At 43.2% G+C, this 7636-nt stretch overlaps 1 protein-coding gene across 1 annotated transcript in view; it reads left to right on the top strand.

The window, feature by feature from the left end:
- Positions 1-59: 59 nt before the first annotated feature.
- Usp49 (ubiquitin specific peptidase 49) overlaps positions 60-7636 on the top strand; it is a gene marked incomplete in the record, with an annotated part of 50793 nt that continues 43216 nt past the window's right edge. The window contains 1 exon segment of the mRNA XM_013516779.1: positions 60-517.

Genomic DNA, 7636 nt, shown 5'->3' with positions numbered 1-7636 from the left:
GGGGAGGCACGGTTAGCGGGAGAGGAGGGGAGGAGCCGGCGGGCGGCGCGGCGCGAGGGGCAGCCGGGTGGGCGTGGGGACTCGGCGGAGACCGGCTGCAGGCAGGGTCCCGGGCTGGAGTCGGAGAGGAGCGCGGTGGGCGCAGACGTGACGAGGGTGCGAATAGCCGGGCGGCAGGGCGGCCCCGGAAAGCGGGGAGAGACCCTCGCCCCGCCAGGTGGAGCCGGAGCGAGCGCGGCGCGGGCGGAAGGGAGGATGGCGAGCCGGGACCCGGGCGCCGGGGAGCGGTGCTCGCTGAGGCGGCTCCGCCGGATCCGAGGGGAGAGCAGCCAGGCGGAGAGACGGGGCCGGGCGGCCAGCCGCGGGCCCGGGATGTGAGGCAGGGGATGCGGGGTGCGGGGCTGGGCGCGGGGCCGGGCCAGCCTGCGCCGGGGACGGAGCTGCAGGAGGCCGCAGGGCCAGCGCGCCGCCGCCGCAGCCGAGGACCCAGGGTAGGGGTGGACGAGCAGGAGCCATGGTGAGTGCAAGGGGACCTAGGACGGGGGTGGAAGCTGCAAAGTAGCGGCCGAGGCGGGGGTGCAGGAAAGCAATTCTTTGTTGGAAGAGAAATGCGTGTAAAAACTGTGAGTCCTTTTGTCCCCCAAAGTAGGAAATTGCAGAAACCTCTTTCTGTCTTCAAGGAATTTTGAATCCCGCTTCCACCTTTCATTGCTTTTAATTCGACTCTCCGTCCACTTTGAATTGGCTTCGTTCATGGGTGAAGGCTGAAGTGTCAGTTCTGAGAACCTGCATTTCCCTGATGTGGGGATCACAGGAAATGGACCGGGTTTATTTACAGTACCTGTGAAATGAGATAGTTGAGGTGTTGTAGCGGTGCCTTGCCTGGCAACGCGAGGCAGGGTGCTTTATGGCCATCGTTTTCGTTTTCGACGGACAGCCCACTTTTGTTGTAATGAGATGAGAATCTTTTTGTTTGCATTAGTCATCCAGATTTCTGCTTAATTGTTTGCGGCGACTGCATCATATTGAGAGATCATTTCACAGAAAGGCAAATAAACAGCCAGGGAAGTTTATTGAGAGAGCGATTTAAATCTCTCTCGCCGAGGGCGCTGAGGGCAAGGAGTTCCTAAGCTGCCTTTAGCCTTGTATAGGACTTTTCATGCTGGAGTAAGTAACTCACCAGTTTAATGAAGTGAAATAAAGAAAGGGAAGCCTGTAGCACTGTGGAGAAGTTTAAAGTGGTGGACTTATCTTTTAGATTAAATAATGGATTTCTGAAAATTTCCCTTGTAATATCCGTAGCTAATGTTGAACTGGAGTCTTGGACAGCTCCACGGTCTCCCTTGCTTTCTTGTGTTTGTTTTTTTGTTTTTTGTTTTTTTTTTTTTTGTTTTTGTTTTTTGGTACTGAGTATCGAAATTGGGACCTTGCGCTTGCTAGCCAGGCGCTTGTACCACTGAGCTATATCCCCAGCGCTTTCCTTGCTTTCTGACTGAGTAAAGAAGATCATGTCAACATTAATTTTCTAGAAGCTTTGGATTTTAAGACACTTTTGGAAAGGAAAAGGAAGATAAGAAATTTGGGACAAAATTCAGGTTATTTTAGTAATTTTAGTCCTGAAGCTTTTACATTTAGCTAAGAAGGTGCGTGAATATATATATTTGGTGGTGCCGAAGGATGGTGTATAATTTACTTAGGAAAAAATGCAAAACTGTTCTTGAAATCATATTTGGTGTTATTTCATGAGTATACATTCAGATATACAAAGATAACTCTCTTCCCCAATTTGTGTAAGGGCTTTGAAAGTAGCCCATTGGCAGAGCACTTAGCTAGGATACACAAGGCCTTTGGTTTGATTTCTGGCACCACAAGATAAAAACAAGACCCAAAAGAAAGATGTGAAATGTTTAGAAATTAAAAAAACAAACAAACAAAAATATAAAACGAAGCTTTATTACAAAGTTGTGTAACTTTCGGGTTGCTACTGCTTTGTGGCTATAAAAATACTAAAAAATTAAATTATGGCCTTTGTAAGAGCTAGCAAACATTTGGCTTTGATTTATGGCTGTCAGAAACATTGTTTATTAGCATATTTGATTTTAGAGTCTTAAGTCTGGAATTTAGCTGTTAGTGACATAGTATTTAGTTCATGGTTTGTTTTCTGTTTTTGTTTTTGTTTTTGTTTTTGTTTGAGACAGGGTCTCACTATGTAATTCAGGCCGGCTTTGAACTCAGTATGTAGCCCAGGTTGGACTTGAACTCATAGAGATCCTCCTGTCTCTGGCTCCTGAGTGCTGGGATTGTAAGTGTGCACCACCATGCTGGCTAGAGAGGATTTTTAAAAGCTGCTGTTTTTGCTGCTAAATTTTCAGATGATTCATTAGAAGATGTTAACTGTCAAGATGAAGAATAACTTTGGCACAAGGCCTCTGTTTCTGTGAGTTGTATGTGAGTGTTCCTTTCCTTTGTAGATGTGTGGGCTTGGCATTAGTAGGTTAGACTCTGTGTATGGTATTGGTGTCTTTATAATTAATTGTTTTAAAATTTGTAAGACATTTGATATCAGCAAAGAAGAAAATATAAACTGTAAGATCAACCACAATGAAAAGAAAGTCCATCCCAGAGAAAGTTCATTAGGTCCTCAGTTTTGTGTCTGTGTGCTACTATGCTGTGCTAAGCCACTGATTATTATTGTGAATGGTTATTTCTTAGTTGGTTTTTCTAACAGTGAAAATGGATACTCTTTTAATCCAGATAATACTGCCTATAAGGATGCCCATGAAAATATAAGCTATATTTTGTTTTGTTCATCAAATAGAATTTTACTTGACTTTATTTTAGTTATAATCTTATTTGCCAAGCAAAAAAGTTTGGTTTATTTTCAAATTTAAATGAAAAGGTTGTATGTAATTAAATGTTCTGGTTAATTGTAGTCTTTGGATGGGATGAGACCCTGAAAAGACCTCTATAGTTTACCACTAAAACCATCCCAGGTAGATCCAAATCTGTCCTATTTCCTTACAAGTCTAAAGTGGCAATGTGACAACCTTTGTAGATAATCTCTTCCAGCATTTAATTATTTTTTCCTATCAAGATAGTGTGTCTTCTGTCTGAACAGCATAAATTTAATGCTATATTTGTATTTGTTTCCTCTTCCCAATCTCCCCGTTGTCAATTTTTTATTATAAAAGTCTGTTTACTTTTTACTTAGTATTTATAAAACCGTAGTTCTGCATACACTTAATGATAATAGCTAACCTGTGTATGTGTAATGCTTTAATGCCAGACCCTATTATAAGCACTTTACAAGTTGTAACTCATTATTTCTCACATCAGTTCTACAAGGTAGGTGCTATTACTATGTGAAGAGATAGGGTCCTTGAGGTCAAATGACTTGCCAAACATTATACTTCAGACATGTCTACAACTACTTGTTTGCAGGTTGATGACCATTTAATGTGAACACTATTTGTGTCAAGTATTAGTCCAGGGATACGTTCAGTCTTGATTTCATTTTATTATGGCACTGAGGGTGAAATCCAGGGTGTTGTATCTGCTGAGCATGTGGCCTACCATGCAGCTACACCCCCAGCCCCTTAGTCTTTACTTTAGTTCAGAAGTGGACTTCTGCCAAGTGCTGGGGCTGAGTGTCCGGCCTCGGCCTTTTGCTGGCCCAGTCTGTTTTCTAGAGTCCTCTCCACATGACTGCTGTGGCCAGCCTTACTTCTCTCCAGGGTTACTAGTGCTGGTTTAATTCATTCTTAATAGGTGTTGTTTTGCCAGCCTTTAAATTATCACTGCGGTTCTGATCTTAACCTTTCTCCCTGTGTAAGCTGGGGGCCTGGACAAACACCTGAGGGTCATGTATAATGTGCAGATTACAGCAAGTTTCTTACATGCTTCTATTTTTTTTTATTCCAAAATTGTATTTATAAAATAAAGCAACCCTCAAACAATTTAAAAATGCCTTATTGAGCTGCACAGTGCCTATCTACTCTTGAAGCCCTGTGCTTATATTTTCTGATAGGGTTGCAGCTGAAAGATTATTGCCATTGAGGAAAAGTGGAGCTTAGATTTCAAAGCAGATGTCCATAAGCAAAGTTCATTCAGAACCTTACTGAGTTTTTACTGTCTTCTCTTTCTCCATGCCTAAGTAATTTATGGTACTGTACGTTTACTCATGCTTTAATTTGGTTAAATAGATCAGTATACTCTTTTTTAAAAAAAATTTCTAGATGTTCAAATTAGCTAAGTGTGTGAATTGTTTGAACCTCAAAACACCCCTAAAAGGGAGCTTCTGTTGTTAATACTCTGGTTTGATGACTTGATTTTATTACAATTTTTTAAACTTGAGAAAATTTGTAAAAATGAAGGAACTGTTACCCTTAAAGATATCACATTTTCACTGTGCTCCATTTGCTTTATCATTTTCTTTTACTTGTGCGTATTTAAATATGTAAAATTGGAGAAAATACATATGAAGACCTCAGTTTTTAAAAAGAAAAGGAGTGGCTCACGCCTGTAATCCCAGCACTGGGGAGGCTGAAGCAGGAGGATTGTTGTGAGTTTGAGACCAGCCTGGGCTACAAAGTGAGCTCAAGGCCAGCCTGAACTGTGTAGTGAGACCCTGTCTCAAAAAGTCAGGTTTAGTGTAAGTCTGATTTTAGTCAGCTTAAAGCAAGGGAATGTCAAGACTTGGGTGAATTATTTTGTTGTATAGTCTTCTTTCTCTCTTTAGTATATTCTTTTTTTTTTTTTTTTTCAGTATGGGGGATCGAACTCATGACCTCACGCTTGCCAGGCAGGCGCTTACGCCACTGAGCTATATCCCCAGCCCTCTCTTTAGTATAATCCGAGAAAGATTCTTTCCCCCGTGAATGATGGGTGGGTGGGGCCCTCTCGTCAGCAAAAATTGTGTTGTCATTTACCTTCTGCCAAGAACCTCGCCACACCAGCGTGGTGCGTCCTCAGGACACACTGGCCGTTGATGTATGGGTGACCATTGTGATAAACAGGAGACACAGGGCTTTTCCACACCTCGACCAAGACATTTAGGTGGAATCTGTGATTTGATGATCTTTATGTGGCTTCAGGGAGCTAGGAAAGATCAAAGTGCAGCTGTACGGCTTTAAGAATGTTGCTTAGACCTAGGTACACATTAACAAGCATCTCTGTAAAATGAATTCATAAATTTGCTGAGTCAAAATGTACGTATATTTTATTTTTTAATAATGCAGCCACTTGCTTTACAAAAAAAGCGTGTTGGTTAGGACTGATAGAAACAAATGTGCCTTATGCTAAAAGGATCAATAGAAGTATTAACATTTCCTTACCTCCCCCAAAGTAAACCTAATTTTGATCTTGGTCATATAAGGAAATTAATTGATCCCGCCATCCCCAGTCATCTCCGGTCTCCATTGAACTGAGCAGCCTATCCATGTGATAAAGGCAAAGCCTGTAAAAAAGCCTGTCCAATGTAAGTGAAAAGAATATTAGCTGTATTCTGACAAATGTAAGGTACAGTACTTGTGGGCTGCTGCTCCTTTTCTCCCCCTCTGTACTCTACTATCAAAGCTATGAAATATAGCTTCTTATTAAAGCTGATTATAATAATGAAATACACTTCCCTTTGATAAGGATGAGAAAATTACAAATTATTTGGGAAGCATTGTTTCTAGTCATGCCTTACTGTTTCGGAGCCATGGGCAGTTTTTAAAGACTACAATACTCTTCTTTTACATTCACATGTTAATAGTCTGGAAAGTAAGGCACTCTTCGGAAATGTTCGGGGTTGTTTTTATTATATGTCAAGTTGTAAACAGCATTCCGTGACAGGTATTTTCTCTCTTTGTCTTCTCTGGAGCTAATTAGTAATTTACACTCTAGTAGCATCTTTCCCAGCCTCACTGTGTGAAAATGCCTGCCACTCCGTGCCTTCCACGCAGCCAGACTGGCGGATGATTGGGGCAGATGTTGGTGAGAACATCAGGAGGATCAGGGCTAATGTCTATTTTTTCATGTCGTGTTTTTAAAGGCTTTTGTATACATCTTTCCTGCTCTGCACCACCCCTTCATGTAGTAGGAATGTCAGGATCTTCTGTAACTCAGAGCTACTGCCCTTAATTCAGTGAGATTTCCTCTTCTGGCACCCAGCCCCACCCCCCACCCGGGATTTGGGGAGGATTAGCAGGGCAGCCTGCAGTGTGGAGCCCAGAAAGCCTCGGCCCAGCCCGTCATCCGAATCCAGAGCTTCCGGGCATGGTCCCTGGAACCCACCCAGTGGTGCAGCCGCTGCTGGGCAGGTGGGTGAGGGTGGAGGGCAGCACCGTTGCTGCAAGACAAGGAAGGTGCTTTGACATGAGGCTCGCATCTCTCCAACGGAAGGGCGGCCTGAGCTTTGTGTTAGCCTTTTCAAAAGGCAGCCAAGAGTGGCCAGAAGAGACTTTCTAGCTTAGTTGGAGCATTTTGTCACAAGAGAGCCTTGCTCTTTCCTGCCTCTTGCTGTCCTTCTTTAGTCTCTGACATGGGAAAGGTGTGTAGGACCTGTCACGTGCTCACTTGGATAGACCGTGTGGGTGTATTGCAGCCGCAGGTGTGTGACTTTGAAATCATTTTGGACCAGTTTGTTTTATGAATATAAATTTTAGTTGAAAATTGAAGAAAGGCTATATAAATGCTTTTTATGTTTTGAGTCAAAACCTTTCCAGAGTGCCAGGTAATTTGTGGTGTTCATTTTACAGTTATAGACACTAATTTATCAAGATAATAAGGTCAAAGTCTCTGTCAGAGGTAGTTAGATTCTCCTTGACAAAAATTGTTACCTGGAGAGGTCACAAAGAGAATCAGATATGAGAAAGTGTGAATAGCTCAGTTCAGACGCCATTGCCAATGGCATTGTAGACCTAGACCTTGACATTGCAGCCAGTTAGCACTCAGGAACAGAGATCATCTCATGTATGCATCCTTCTTTCCTTCCTTCCTTCCTTCCTTCCTTCCTTCCTTCCTTCCTTCCTTCCTTCCTTCCTTCCTCTCCCCTACCTTCCTCTCCTTTCTTCCTCCCTCTCTCCCTCCCTCTGTCTCTCTCTCTCTCTCTCTCTCTCTCTCTCTCTCTCTCTCTCTCTCTCTCTCTCTCTCAACAGGGTTTCAGTATGCAGCCCAGCTCACTTTGTAGCCCAGGCTGGCCTTGAACTCCTGACGATCCTCCTGCCTCAGCCTCCTGAGTGCTGGGATTACAGGCATGTGCCACCACACCTGACTGCTCCTGTCTCAGCCTCCTAAGTGCTAACATTATAGGTGTGTGCCACCATGCTTGGCCTCCTACATCTAGAGTTCAGTTACATTTTGAGTTTATTATTAGTTCTAAGCTAAGCTGAACTACTTATGGAGAAAAACATTAAGAATAACTGCGTAGGGGGCTGGGGATTTAGCTCAGTGGCACAGCGCCTGACTAGCAAGCGCAAGGTCGTGAGTTCGATCCCTGGTACTGGGAAAAAAAAAAAAAAAAAAAAGAATAACTGCGTAACTAGGGAGACTGGTAATGTTTAACCAATTGGAGAGTTCAGCATTGGGAGGACAGTAATGACACCGGTGAAGGATAGGGATGTCTTCATTCATTACAGCATACTCACCTTTTGTT

This window comes from Chinchilla lanigera, unplaced genomic scaffold (assembly GCF_000276665.1).
Source record: "Chinchilla lanigera isolate Chin_1 unplaced genomic scaffold, ChiLan1.0 scaffold00036, whole genome shotgun sequence".
In the NCBI taxonomy this organism is placed as follows: domain Eukaryota; kingdom Metazoa; phylum Chordata; class Mammalia; order Rodentia; family Chinchillidae; genus Chinchilla; species Chinchilla lanigera.
Note: the sequence above shows the minus strand (reverse complement) of the source record. Positions and strands in the feature narration are given on the sequence as shown.